The sequence below is a fragment of the Sus scrofa genome, chromosome 4 (genome assembly GCF_054392235.1).
Source record: "Sus scrofa isolate SSC_HxYL_T2T_F1_AM1 chromosome 4, Sscrofa_HxYL_maternal_Yorkshire_Landrace_v2.0, whole genome shotgun sequence".
Taxonomy (NCBI): Eukaryota; Metazoa; Chordata; class Mammalia; order Artiodactyla; family Suidae; genus Sus; species Sus scrofa.
This window is the reverse complement of record NC_139386.1, coordinates 135,797,579-135,812,677: the sequence shown is the minus strand read 5'-3', so window position 1 is coordinate 135,812,677 and position 15,099 is coordinate 135,797,579. Positions and strand designations below refer to the sequence as shown.

General features: G+C 45.5%; 1 protein-coding gene across 44 annotated transcripts in view; it reads left to right on the top strand.

Moving 5' to 3' along the window:
• The window catches only part of LOC146404297 (uncharacterized), an 85,459-nt gene that overhangs the window by 1,044 nt on the left and 69,316 nt on the right, over positions 1-15,099 (top strand). The gene's annotated exons all lie outside the window — the stretch shown is intronic.

The following is a 15,099-nucleotide window of genomic DNA, read 5'->3' as shown; positions in this document are numbered from 1 at the left end:
ATCAGGGAGTGGGAATTTTAGAGCGAGCCCAGTGAGGAAGAGAGGTAGTTCTGAAACCTTAGTGGGGCTCCACTAATTAAGTAGTGCGAGAAGGAGTTTTGAAGTAAGTTAGGAAAGTTTAGTCGAATTTTTTTGTGCATAAGAGGAAGAAGTTTCCAATGGAGTAAAATGGACAGTTCTCCTCCCGCCTCCCCCCCCCCCCAGGTGCTTAGAGGTGTCAGTTGCCTGTGGAGTCAGAGAACCTACCTGGATTGGTTCTGTACCAGGAGCCCTTAATCAATAGAAATTGACAAGAGGCCAGAAAAGAAATTCAGGCAAAGCTTTATTGGGACTTGCAGCAGAAGGAAGTGAAAACAAGGAACAGGTGCCCTTGCTCTCGGCCTGAGTGGGGGCGACCTGCTTCCTTATGCGGGTTGAGGAGAGGGGTGGGTCCTGCATCAACCCGGGCAATGGCTTAGGTGGTCTGACCACCCCCTCCGTGTGCAGGGTGCCGGAGAGTAGCTGGGTCTTGCTCTGGGCTCCTTAGAAGTGGCACTTGGGTTTTTGGTCTCTTTGTATCTTGTTCATAATTTGCCCCAACTGGGCAAGAAGGCAGCAGTGTTTTTAGTTTTTAGTTTCTTGGTATCTTGTGGCTAGAGGAGATGTTTGTCTGGGTGTAAGCACTGCTGCAAAGGGTCCCAGGTCCCGGCCTGTCTCAGATTTGCAGGCCAGATTACATGTTTGTACTAGGAATCGGGGCTAAATGAAAGAATCCATGTGGCCTTGCTAGCTTTGGGGGGTTGGGAGCAACAGGAGGAAGTGTTTATTTTCAAGGGAATAGAACCACCTGGGTTTCTATTTAAGATCCCAGAGAAAGTTGTGGAACTGCATATCAGACGCCAGAAGGAGAAACACTTTGGAGTGTTTTGGATATTTGTAATTTTTCTGCATTTGTTCTTGTAATATGTGTTTTTTTCCACAGTCACTGGAGGGAAAATTGTTAAACCAGTAAGATTCTTGAGAGCACCAAAGCTCATCACTAATCTAAGAAGCAGTCGGCACTGTAGGACTGTAGTTGAATGGTGGTATCGGAGGTTGTGGTCATGTTAGGTGGCAGATTTGAAGGAAAAGGGAGACCTGAGTGGTCCTGGAGGAGGGACCTCTGGGCTTTTGGACAAAGAGCAAGGGTAGTGACTGTGACCACAGCTGTGGCATGGACAGGGCAGGAAGAAGTCCTCTGCGGGGCTCTCATTGAATTCCTCTCCAGCTCCTCCAACCCCTTTCCCTCCCTTTTCAACCTCAGTGGACTAGAGGGATAAGCCCAGCTCCTTCAGTGTAGGGCTGGACCTTCCTGCTGTCCCCTGTCATCTCTATCCCCGTAACAGGATGCAGCCCCCACCCCCCCCACTTTGGGAGCTGGCCCTTTGTTGAAATCGTAGTTGAGTTCAGTTTAACAGTTACAAAGCTGGAAATGCTTTGTAGGAAAGCATCTTAGCCAAGACTGAAATACCCCGACAGAGTGCCTATTAGGGACGGTTAAGACCATGTGGGGGCTCAGCAGGTGCTGTGTGTAATCACAGCTGTCTGGCTCTTTTTAGAGTGAAGACTGGAAGGTCCTTTCCTGACCACTGACTGAGTGGACGGGTAAGGAAATGAAGACCCAGAGAAATAAAATGATTTGCTCAAGATTGCTTGACTATTAGTGGCAGTGATGAAAAAAGAAAGTTAATGTTCTGGTCAAAGCCTTTTGGTCACACTTGAGCCTGGTTAAGATGAAGGCTGGGAAGTGGAAGTACAGCTGTGTCCACACAAAAGGCAGAACCGGCAAGTCTAGGGGCCTGAATCTTACCTTGTGGGGATGTGTTGGGATGTGTTGTGATGTGTTGCAGGTTGTGTTAACAAGCAGGGTTCCTGGCTTACCAAAGGCCAGCAAGGAAATCCAGGCAAGGCTTCGGGGACTTGGAGCAGGAGGGAGTGAAGACAGGTAACAGGTGCCCTGGCTTGTCCCTGAGTGGGGAGCAGATTTCTCAGATGGTGTGAGGGTGGGGCTGGAGCAGTGGCTTAGGCGATCTGCCCACCCCCTTGGTGGTGCTGGGTGCAGGGTTATGTGAGCAGTACTCTGCTTCGGCTCCGGCTCCTCAGAGGAGGCAGTTGTGTTTTTGGTCTTTTTGTTTCCTGTTGTTCATAACTTTTTTTTTGCATAATAATAATGCATTCAGTTATTTTTAGTCCCTTGTGGTTTCTCCATGTTTTGTTACTGGAGAAGACATTTGTCCAGGTGCAGAAAGTGCGACAAAGGGTCCCAGGTTTCGGCCTGTCTCCTTCCCCCCTGAGGGACCCCACACCCCTTATTCTTAAGGATTAGGGGCCAGTGTTCTCTTCTTCTGGAACTTCTTCCTGCTGGACAGACCCCAGCCCACCCTAGAGGAATAGCAGTCCCTCGAGGACTGTTGCAAGGACCTGGAGGGACCTGGCCCACCCTTTACTGGAATGGGTTGAATTCTTTGAGCCATCATGAGCCCTGCTTGAAACTGTTGGAGCCTAGAAGAGTTAGCTAAAAGCTTCAACAAGGGCCGAAAAGGAGAAGAGCAACATTAGCCACTGAAGGGCCTAGAAGGGGAAGGAACCAGGTTGGCTTTGGGAGGGCTTCCTAAACTGACGACCTGACGGTGGGGGTGATGTCGCTCCCTCCAAGAAGGTGATGTCCCTGGCTGGCGGCGTCGTTCCTTGATGTTAACTTGCACCTGTGCTGTCGCGTTGATCTGGGTGCAGCAGGCAGAATGGTTATAGCACACAGACTCCACCGTATTCTGTCAGAAGGGAACCGAGCTAGAGGATTGTCGAGAGCTACACTAGCCCAAGAGATGAGAGGTCTTGAGTCCTGTTAAGGCTTGTCCTGTCCCGTCATATAACCAAGCTGTCTGCTGAGATTTCTCAGGGTTGCTTCATGACGGGGAAATCCTCTGCCTGGAGCTGCCAGTCCTGCGGCCGCCCTGCCCCTGCTGGGATCCTTCCTGGCGCGCTTTGGGCTCCCGAGTGAGCTGCAGTGGTGCTGGGACGGAGGAGCCCCTCTTAGTCCGGCAGTCCCGCAGCGCCCTCTGTGAAGTGGACGTCAGCACTGTGCTTACAGGCTGTAGTTTGGCAGGAAAAGGACAGCGCCTGCCTTTAATTCCACCACATGTGATGGTGTGTGAAGAGGAAGACAAAACCTTGGGTCAACCCGAAGGTCTGTCTCGTGGATGTTAAGAGCAGACAGTCCTTGAAGGACATGCTGTTGGGGACAGCAGACCATTGTGTTGTAATTAAGTGTATAAAGCTCTCCATACAGCATCTTTAACAACATACTCCTGTGTGATCCCGCTGACATGGAAGTAAGAGTTCTAACTAGAAAAACCCCCACCTCGCCCCAGGTGAAAAGGCAGCTCTGGTGTCCATCAGCAGCTTGGCTCGCCACACGCCACCCTTCTCGTAATCATGTACCAACTACGTGCCCTATGTCCTTGCTAGCAGCCCTGCTAACCGTGCTGCAAGCATTGCTTATCAGCTTCTTGGGCAGGAACTCTCTCTGCCCGGAGAAGGGGGAGGGCTGGGGCTGCTTGCATAGGAATATCTTAAGACCCCAGAGTATGGTATAAAAGTTACCCAGAAAAAAGACCTGGTGCTCAGACTCTGGAAGTGACTTCTCTGAGCCCGCACCAGGGCCGAATAAACCTTGCTATCCCCAATCTCCGAGTGCCCTGTTTGTCTCTTTCCGCTGCCACAGTTTCTGCAGCGTCAGAGGGTCTTACTCAATAGCCCAGATCACTGTTTGCCTGGAGCCCACAGGCAGGTTGAATTGTGTTGACCAGGGGGATGGGATATTTCCCTCCCACTACTCACATTCCTCTTCTGTGTTGTTGACGGGCACGGGGCCATTTTTTTCAACTCAGTGAATTTTGTTACAGTTAAGAGTTGTACAACCATCATCACAACCCAGTTTTACAGCTTTTCCATCCCAAACGCCCAGCCCATCCTCCCTCTCCCCCCTAAAAACTGTCTCCTTTGATAACCATTAGGTTTTCAAGTCTGTGAGTCAGTTTCTGTTTGGCAAAGAAGTTCATGGTATCCTTTTTTTCAGATTGCACATATAAGTGATAGCATATGATGTTTGTGTCTCACTGTCTGACCAACTTCACTTAGAATGATAATTTCTGGGTCCATCTCTGTTGCTGCAAATGCCATTATTTCATTCTTTGTTATGGCTGAGTAGTATTCCATTGTGTATATTTACCACATCTTTATCAACTCCCCTGTCAAAGGACATTTAGTTTGCTTCCATCTTGGCTAATGTAAATAGTGCTGCAGTGATCATTGGGGTACACGCATCTTTTCAAATTATGGTTTTCTCTGGATAGATGCCCAGGTGTAGGATTGCTGGGTCACATGGTAGTTCTTATTTTTAGTCTTTTTGAGGAACCTCCATACTGTTTTCCATAGTGGTTGCACCAGTTTACATTCCCACCAACAGTGTAAGAGGGTTCCCTTTTCTCCACACCGTCTCCCTCTACAGCATTTATTGTTTGTAGACTTTTTGTTGATGGCCATTCTGGCTGGTGTAAGATTGTACCTCATAGTAGTTTTGATTTGCATTTCTCTAATAATTAATGATGTTGAACATCTTTTCACGTTTTTATTTTTGCCATCTGTATGTTGTCTTTGAAAAATTGTCTGTTTAGATCTTCTGCCCTTTTTTGATGTGTTGTTTGTTTTTTGGTATTGAGCTGCAGGAAGTATTTGAATATTTTGGAGATTAATCACTTGTCAGTTGCTTTGTTTGCAAATACTTTTTCCAATTCTCTGGGTTGTCTTTTCATTTTGTTTAGGGTTTCTTTTGCTGTGCAGAAACATTTAAGTTTAATTAGGTCCCATTTGTTTGTTTTTATTGTTATTATGCTAGGAGGTGGATCTGAGAAGATATTGCTGTGGTTTAAGTCAGAGGGTGTTTGGCCTATGTTTTCCTCTAAGAGTTTTACAGTATCTGGTCTTAAATTTAGGTCTTTAATCCATTTTGAGTTTATTTTTATACACAAAAATGGTGTTAGGAAGTATTCTAATTTGATTCTTTTACATGTAGCTGTCCAGTTTTCCCAGTACCACTTATTAAGGAACTGCCATTTCTCCATTGTATATTCTTGCCTCCTTTGTCATAGATTAGTTGACCATAGGTTCGTGGGTTTAATTCTGGGCTATCCTGTTTCATTGATCTATATTTCTGCTTTTGTGCCTGTACCATACGGTTTTGACGACTGTTGCTTTGTAGTATGGTCTGAAATCAGGGAGCTTGATTACTTTAGCTCCATATGGAAGGGTTTGAATCGGAGCTGCAGCTGGCGGCCTATACCACAGCCACAGCAGTGTCAGGTCTGAGCCGTGTCTGCAACCTACACCACAGCTCATAGCAATGCCAGATCCTTAACCCAATGAGTGAGGCCAGGGATTGAACCCACATCCTCGTGGGTACTAGTTGGATTTGTTCCTGCTGAGCCACGATGGCAACTGCCCAAACTTAAAAATATTTTGTTCTGGAGTTCCCGTCGTGGCGCAGTGGTTAACGAATCCGACTAGGAACCATGAGGTTGTGGGTTCGGTCCCTGCCCTTGCTCACTGGGTTAACGATCCGGCGTTGCCGTGAGCTGTGGTGTAGATTGCAGACTCGGCTCGGATCCTCCGTTGCTGTGGCTCTGGTGTAGGCTGGCAGCTACAGCTCCGATTAGACCCCTAGCCTGGGAACCTCCATATGCTGCGGAAGTAGCCCAAGAAATGGCAAAAAAAAAAAAAAAAAAAAAAAAAAAAAAATTTGTTCTAGTTCTGTGAAAAATGCCATTGGTAATTTGATAGGTTGTTGCATTGAATCTGTAGATTGCCATGGGTAGTGTAGTCATTTTCAAATATTGATCCTTCCAATCCAGAAGAATGGTATGTCTTTCCATCTGTTTGTGTCATCTTTGATTTCTTTCATCAGCGTCTTAGAGTTTTCAGAGTACAGGTCTTTTGTCACTTCAGGTAGGTTTATTCGCAGGTATCTTATTCTTTTTGATGTGATGGTTAATGGGATTGCTTCCCTAATTTCTCTTTCTGATCTTTCATTGCTAGTATGTAGAAATGCAGTCGATTTCTGTGTGTTAATTTTGTATCCTGAAACTACGAAATTCATTGATGAAGTCTAACATTTTTATGGTAGCATCTTTAGGATCTTCTAGGTATAGTAGCATGTCGTTTGCAAACAGATGGTTGCTGGTTTTACTTCTTCCTTTCCAGTGTGGATTCCTTTTATGTCTTCTCTGATTGCCCTGGCTAGGACTTCCAAAACTATGGTGAGTAGTAGTGGCAAGAGCAGACATCCTTGTCTTGTTCCTGATCTTCATGGGAGTTCTTTCAGCTTTTCCCCACTGAGAATGATTTTAGCTGTGGTTTTGTCATATGTGGCCTTTATTATGTTGAGGTAGGTTCCCGCTATGCCCACTTTCTCCAGGGTTTCTATCAGAAATGGGTGTTGGATTTTGTCAAAAGCTTTTTCTGCATCTGTTGAGGTCATATGGTTTTTATTCAGTTTGTTGATGTGGTGTATCACACTAATTGATTTGCAGATATTGAAAAATCCTTGCATCCCTGGGAAAAATCCCATTTGATCATGGTGTACAATCCTTTTAATGTATCGCTGGATTTGGTTTGCTAGCCTTTTGTTGAGGATTTTTGCGTCTGTGTTCATCAGAGGTACTGCCTTGTAGTTTTCTTTTTTTGTGTAATCTTTGGTTTTGGTATCCTGGTGATGTTACCCTCATAGAATGAGTTTGGCAGAGTTCCTTCCTCTGAAAAGTTTCGGGAAGAGAGTTTCAGAGGAATAGGTGTTAACTCTTCTCTAAATGTTTGATAGAATTCGCCTATGAAGCCGTCTGGTCCTGGACTTTTGTTTGGTGGAATCTTTCAAGTTGCAGTTTCAGTTTTTCTGCTTGTGATCAGTCTCTTTATCTCTTCTATTTCTTCTAGTTTGCTCTTGGGAGAATTTGCCTATTTCTTCTAGGTCGTCCATTTTACGGACATATAGTTGCTTGTCATTTTCTCTTATGATCCTTTTTATTTCTGTAATGTCCATTGTAACTCCTTTTCCATGTCTTTTTTTTTTTTTTTTTTTTTTTGGTCTTTTTGCCTTTTCTAGGGCTGCTCCCACAGCATATGGAGGTTCCCAGGCTAGGGGTCGAATCGGAGCTGTAGCCACCAGCCTACGCCAGAGCAACACAGGATCCAAGCTGCATCTGCAACCTACACCACAGCTCACGGCAATGCTGGATCCTTAACCCACTGAGCGAGACCCAGGATTGAACTCGCAACCTCACGGTTCCCAGTCGAATTCGTTAACCACTGAGCCACGACAGGAACTCCTCCTTTTTCACTTCTAACTTTATTGATTTGAGTCCTCTCCCTTTTTTCTTGATGAGCGTGTTTATCAATTTTCTTTTATTTTTCTAAAGGACCAGCTTTTAGTTTCATTGTTCTTTTCTGTTATTTTTTCACTTCTGTTTCATTTGTCTCTGCCCTGATCTCTATTATCTCTTTCTACTAACTTTGGAGTTTATTCTTTCTCTGGTTGCTTTAGGTATAAGGTTAGGTTATTTATTTGAGCTTTTTCTTGTTTCCTGAGGTGGACTTGTATTGCTCTTACCTTCCCTCTTAGGATTGCTTGTGCTGCATCTCAGATTGTAGACCATTGTGTCTTTGTTAACATTTGTCTCTAGGTATTTTTTTTATCTCCTCTTTGATTTTATCAGTGATCCGTTAGAGTTTAGTACATTGTTTAGTTTCCATGTGTTTGTTTTTTTTGCCGTTTTTTTCTTGTTGATTTCTAGTGTGGTGGGAAAAGATGCTTGATATGATTTCCATTTTCTTAGATTTACCAAGGCCTGATTTATGGTCCAGAATGTGTTCTGTGCTCTAGAATATTCCATATGCACTTGAGAAGAATGTGTATTCTGATGCTTTTGGATGCAGTATTCTGTAAATATCTATTAAGTCCATATGTTCTAATGCATTATTTAAGGCCTCTGTTGCCTTATTGATTTTCTGTATGATAGGTCCATTGCTTTAAGTGGGGTGTTAAAGTCCCCTGCCATTATTGTGCCATTATTGTGTTACTGTTGTTTTTCTCTTATGGTTATTAGCAGTTGTCTTATATATTAAAGTGCTCCTGTGTTGGGTGCATATATATTTACAATTTTTATATCTTCTTCTTAGATTGATCCTTTGATCATTATGTAATGTGCTTCTTTGATTCTTGAAACATTATTTTAAGGTCTGTTTTTTCGGATATGAGTGTTGCTACTTTAGCTTTCATGTAATTTCCATTTGCATGGAATATCTTCTTCCATCCTCTCACTTTCAGTTTGTATTTGTCCCTAGAAATGAAGTGGGTCTCTTGTAGAGAGCATATATATGGGTCTTATTTTTGTATCCATTCAGCCAGTCTGTGTCTTTTGATTGGAGCATTTAACCCGTTTACATTTTAGGTAATTATTGTTGTGAATGTTCTTATTGCTTTTTTATTAACTCTTTTGGATTTTTTTTTGTTGTTCTTTTTCTCCCTTCTCATATCTCTTGTGGTTTGATGACGCTCTCTAATGTTGTGTTTGGATTGCTTTTTCTTATTTGTGTGTGTATCTGTTGTAGATTTTTGGTTTGTGGTTACCATGAAGTTTTGAAATAGGAATCTAGGTGTATACAAGATTATTTTAAGTTACTTGTCTCTCTCTCTGTCTTTCTCTTTGTCTCTCTTTTATGGCCAAACTTGTGGTGTATAGAGGTTCCCAGGCTAGAGGTCAAATTGGAGATGCAGCTGCAGGCTTATGCCACAGCCATGGCAACACCAGATCCAAGCTGCATCTGAAACCTACACTACGGCTTGTGATAGTGCTGGATCATTAATCCACTGAGCAAGGCAAGGGATCAAGCCCACATTCCCATGGACACTGTATCACGTTTTTAATCCACTGAGTCACAAGCAGAACTCCATTAAGTGGCTGATCTCTTAATTGCAAATACATCTCCAGTGTCTTGCATTCATACCATCCTCTTCTCATGATTGCTGGTTTTGGTATCATATTTGTGTGTGAATGATTTCCTACCTTTACTATGTGTTTGCCTTCGCTAGTGAGACTTCTCCTTTGTAACTTCCTTGTTTCTAATTGTGGCCTTTTCCACCTAGAGAATTTCCTTTAGTATCTGTTGTAAGCTGGCTTAGTGGTGCTGAATTCTCTTAGTTTTTGATTTCTCTTTCAGATGTGAATGGGAGCTTTGCTGGGTAGAGTATTCTTGTTTGGAGGTTTTTTCCCCTTTCATCACCTTAGGTATATCGTGCTGCTCCCTTATGGCCTGCAGAGTTTCTGCTGAAAAATCAGCTGATAACCTTATTGGGATTCCTTTGTATGTTATTTGTTGCTTTTCCCTAGCTGCCTTCAGTATTTTGTCTTCAATTCTGGTCAGTTTGATTAATATGTGTCTCAGGGTGTTCTTCCTTGGAATTATTGTATATGGTATTCATTGTGCTTCCTGACTTGGAGTAATTCCGTGCCCATATTAGGGAAGTTTTTAGCTATTATCTCTTCAAACTTTTTCTCCAGCCCTTTCTCTCTTCTGGCACCTCAGTGATGCAAATATTAGTGTGTTTAAAGTTGTTCCAGATTTCTCTTAGACTGTCCTCATTTCTTTTTGTTCTATTTTCTTCTGTTCTATGTCAGTGATTTCTGGCAGTCTGTTTCCACTCCACTGTTCATTCTTCTGCCTCCTGTATTCTGCTCTTGGTTCCTTCTAGTGAATTTTTTATTTTGATTACTGTGTTTTGTATCTCTGCTTGTTTAATCTATAAATCTTCTATTTTTATCAGTGTTTCTTATAGTTTACCCATCTTTGCCCCATATATTTCGGAGATCTTTGATCAACTTTACTATCGTTAGTCTAAAATCTTTTTCATGGAGGGTGCTTATCTCTAGTTCACTTTGCTGATTTTCTGGGGTTTTGTCTTGTTCCTTCACCTGGCTCACATTTCTCTGCCTTTTCATTTTGTGTAGCTTTTTTGCGGTCTCCTTTTTTCAGGCTGTAGGGTTGTAGCCTCTCTTGCTTCTGGTGTCTGCCCCCTTTGTGGGTGAAGTTGATACAGGGCAGACTTTTTGATGGGCGGGACCTCTGCCTATCCACTAGTAGGCGGAGCTGATTCTTATTCCTCCAGTGTGTGTGGTTTGTCTCTAGGTGTGATTAGAGGCTGCTCTGTGCCAGTGAGGTCTTTAGGCAGCCTGTTAGGTAATTGGTGGGGCTGTGTTCCAACCTTGTTTATTTGGCCTAGGGCTTCTCAGCCCTGATGGGTGGAGACAGATTTTTCCAAAATGGCAGCATCCAGAGGAGCTCACGCCAATGATTATTCCTGGAAACTCTGCCTCCAGTGTCCTGCCCTCACAGTGAGCCACAGCTGCCCCCTACATTCCCAGGAGACCCTCCAAGACCAGCAGGTAGGTCTGACTGAGATTCTTATGGAGTCCTTTCTTTGCCCTGGGCCCCAGTGTGCCTGAAGCCCTGTGTGTGCCCTCCAGGAGTGGGGTCTCTGTTCCCCCAGTCTCGTGGTGCCTGCACCCAAGCTCGGCCATCCTTCAATGCCGCGTTCTCCACGGGCTTCTGCTCCCAATGCCAGACCCCCAGGTGTGGGAACCAGAGTCTTCACTCCTGTGGGAGAGCCTCTGTGATAGAGTTCCTTTCTAATCTGTAGGTTTCCCACTTGGTGGGTATGGGATTTCTTGTATCACGAAGCACCCTCCTGCCGTCTTAATGTGGCTTCTTTGTCTTTGGGTGTAGGTAGCTTTTTTTGGTAGTTTCCAGTCCATTTTGTTGATGGTTGTTCAGCAGTTGGTTGTAATTTTGGTGTTTTTGTGAGAGGAGGTGAGCTCAAGTCCTTCTACTCCACCATCTTGTCTCAGATCCCCTACATATTAATTTTTACGGAAGCATGGACAGAACCAGAGCTCTCATAGTTTTCCTGCCTGAGTTTAAAATGGCCTCTTTTTCCCCCCTAAGTCTGGGGGCTACAGGTGGATCAGATGGTTCCCTAGAGCCAGGTAGAATAGTTACCTTTTAAGGCAGGGAGAGATGCAAGCTCTCTGCTACCCGCCCCCCATTCTTTAAAGTCCTCCTAAGGAACCCAAGGCTGGAGTCTCGGGCAAGGTGGGCTGGTGTTTGCATTTCTAGGCTTAATTCTCCATCATGCCCACAATTTCAGCAGAACCTGCAGAAGTATTTGGACAGACAAAACTACATAAAACAAAGATTCTTTTAAATCCACTGAGGCTTAACTTGCACCAATGACAGAAACTTAGAGATACAGTTAAGGAGTCTTTGGAATAAAGGGGACAGGAGTATCGGAATGAGGACCACAGGAGAGGCAAAGGGAGGAGACACAGCAGAGACTGAAAGAGAGAAGGGACAGAAAGTGAGAGACCTGCATTTCACCCCCCCTGTAGGCTCCAGCCCGCACATTTCCAGAGAGGGCCGGTGAAGGAGGCAGTACCCTGTCCACTGCCCACCAGGGGGATCAGGCCCGGAAACCAGCCAGTTTTACGTGGTCTGTGGGAGCTCAACCCAGATGGGACTCTGAGCCACGCACACACAGTGTAATAAGCCTGCCACTTCCGCTCGTTTCCAACAGGACTTCTCCTGGCAGCAGAAGAATAAAGGTGCGATTATGGAGCCTCTTGGGCCTGCAGCCGCTGCACGATGTGAGGTTGGATGTCTATTACTCAGACATCTTCCGCCAGGGAGAGCCCGCCGCACCGGTCTGCGTGCTGCGAGGCAGGCCGTCCCAATCTGCTTGTCTCCCGTCGAGGCGAGTCACTGCTGGGCAGAGGGAACGGGTCTCACGAGCGATACCTGCCTGGCGTCCACTCTGGGAGGACAGGACAGAGGAGACGTAGAGATTCCAGGATGGAGAGAGGGGAGCACGGCCTCGGAGAGGGCCCTGGGGTCCTCGGGGCCGGGAAGGCGGCCAGTTGTCTCGCATGGGAGCTGCATTTGGTGACCCTGGATGTGCCCAGAGCTTCTCCCAGGAACAGGACCGTTCCTTCCTTCCCGTGTCCCTTCGTGGTCGCCACAGACCACGCATTACTGACCAGGGTTCTTGGCCTCCTTAATCAGTAGCAACCGGTAGGAGGCCAGGCAGGACATCCAGACAAGGCTTTACAGGGACGAGGGAGAGAAAACAGGCAGCAGGTTCCTGGGCCTATTCCCCGCGTGCGGAGAGCCGGTTCCTGACGTGTAGTGAGGGTGGGGGTCAGGCTGGAGGGCGGCTCAGATCTGCCCACCCCCTTGGTGGTGTGGCATGCCTGAACGTACCCTTCCTTTTTTCCTGGCTCCTCAGAAGTGGCAGTTGGGGCTTTGGTCCTTTTGTGTCTTTCTGCTGATCTGCCGCAGCTGGGCAGGCACCCGTGTAGTTGTGTCTATCTTGTTGCTGGAGATGTTTGTCTAGGTGCGAGCACTGCAGAAAAGGGTCCCAGGTCTCAGCCTGTCTCAGTGGGGTTACTGAGTATCACCTGCTGATGGGAGTTATTAAGGTTCCGGGTCTGTGAAAGGAAGGAGGAAGCAGGATTGGCCAAAGAGAGAATGGAAGTTGTGCTGCAGGTCTGACAAATTCTTGCCTGAGGTGAGAGCTGGCTCCTTTCAGGTGTCCCACAGCAGGCAGAATGCCCCATCCTTTCTGTCTGACCCCTGTCATCTGCCGCAGTCTGCCCCAGGGATGGCGTGACCCTGGGCAACAGCCTGCTCCGGCTGCAGCTGGCAGCGGGAGGCCGGTGACTGCACTGCTTGTGCTGGGCCTCAAGGCCTTTGGCGGGGGATCTAGGCGGCACCTTTCCATGGCCGTGACGGTGTGCGTGTGGGTTTGCCCCTGCGGCCTCAGAGCCTTTTGTCACTCAGTCGGCTTCACTCTTCTTTCTTTGAAGCCCAGTTGTCTCTCTTTGTGTATTTTGTGAAAAAATAGAGCCGCTCCACAACTCCCAGGTTTATGTCTGTTCAGTGCATGGATTGGTGGAGATTCACTCTTGTCTGATTCCGGATGCCTTGGGAAGAGGGTGGTTGGATCAGCAAAGCCAGAGAGGCGGCCCCTCCTGGTGTTGGCGTGCTCGCCGAGTTGTCGGGGAGACCGCTTTGGTCTCGGCCATGCTCTGTGACAGCCATTCTGAGTCTCAGTTTCTTCGCCTGTAAAATGGACCTCGTTGCGCCTGTTCCACAGAGCTCTTTCGAGAATTAAATGGGAAAACAGGTGTGCGCTTTGTAAACAGGATAGCGTTCTGTGTGTACAAGCACTGATGACAGCTCGTGTCGCACTCTCCGACTGTGGAGAGGGAGGCTGAGATCGTCACACCCTCCGTTCCTGGCCCACACTCGCCGTGTGCCTCAGCCCTCCCTTCAACCATTTTGCCATTTGTCCGTCTCTACTGTCCTCACGCGCTTGGCACGGTTCCTCACATAAACAAGCACCTGTCCTTGTGGATACATCCTGCTTTACTGTGCGCCTACGAGGAACAGCCTCCCTGCGGTGTAATTCACGTAGAAGCACCTGTTATAAACGTACCGTCCATCGCTTTAAATGCGCTTAGAGAGTTGTGCGGCCATCCCCACAACCCAGTCTTAGCACGTTTCCATCGTCGCTTCTAGTTTCCTCGTTTGAATTTGCGGTCAGTCCCTGTTCCCAGCCCCAGGCCACCATCCATCTCTTTTCTGTCTTTATAAATTTGCCTTTCATGGAAGTTTCAGATGAAACCATACAACGCCGGTCTTTTGAGTCTGGCTTTTTTCATTTAGCATGAAGTTTTTAAGGCTCATCCATGTCACAGCATGTATCAGTGTTTGGCCTCTGTTGCTGAGTGATACGCCATTGTATGGATATGTCACATTTTGTTCATTCATTTACTAGTTGATGGATGTTTGGATTGCTTCCGGGTTTGGTATTATGAGTAATTCTGCTTTCACATTCATATATGTCTTTGTTATATAGATTTTCGTTTCTCTTGAGTAAATAGGTACCTGGGAGTGGAATTTCTGGGCCCCTGTGGAAAGTTTGTGTTTAATTTTTAAAGAAATTGTCAAACTCTTTCCCTGAGTAACTCTGCCATTTTACATTCCCACTGGCAGTGTATTAGGGTTCCAGTTTCTCTAAATCCTTGCCCAAATTAGGTATTGTTGGTCTTTTTGATTGTGGGTATAGAGTAGTATCTTACCGTGAATTTAACTTGCATTTTCTTAATAACTAGTTGAGCATTTGTATGTGAAGCGTTTATTAGGAAAATGTTTATTCAAATCTTTTGCCTATTTTTTCGAGGTTCTTATTTCATTTTTTAATTAAAAATATTTGCACACCGTACCATCTTTATCCATTCATCTGTTGATGGACATTTGGGTCGCTTCCGTATCTTGGCTATTGTAAAAAATGCTGCTCTGACATTTGAGATACATGTATCTTTTCAAATTAATGTTTTTATTTTTTTTCAGATACATATGCAGGAGTATGTATTGCTGGGTCATAGGGTAGTTCTGTTTTTCGTTTTGGGGGACACCTCCATACTGCTTTCCACGGGGGCTGCCCCAGTTTACATGGCCATCAAGAGTGCGCAGGGGCTCCCTTGCCTCACTGTCTTTGCCAGTATTTATTTGTCTTCTCTTTGGTGATGGCCGTTCTCACAGGTGTGAGATGATAGCTCATTGTGGTTTCGATTTGCGTTTCCCTGATGATTAGCAATGGAGAGCATCTTTTCACGTGCCTGTTAGCCATCGACAGTTCCTCTTTGGAAAAATGTCTATTCAGTTCCGCTGTCCTTTTTTTTTTTTTTTTTTTAAGTTTCTTATTCTTGTTAAATTTTTTTAGTTTTATTTTATTGAAGTATGGTTAATTTACAATGTTATTATGTTAATCTCGGGTGTGCAGCAAAGTGGTTCAGTTATAAATATAAAAACATGTATATATGTTCTTTTACAGATTTTTTATTATAGATTATTACAAGATAGTGAATGTAGTTGCCTGGGCTATACAGTAGGTCCTTGTTGTTTGTGTATTTT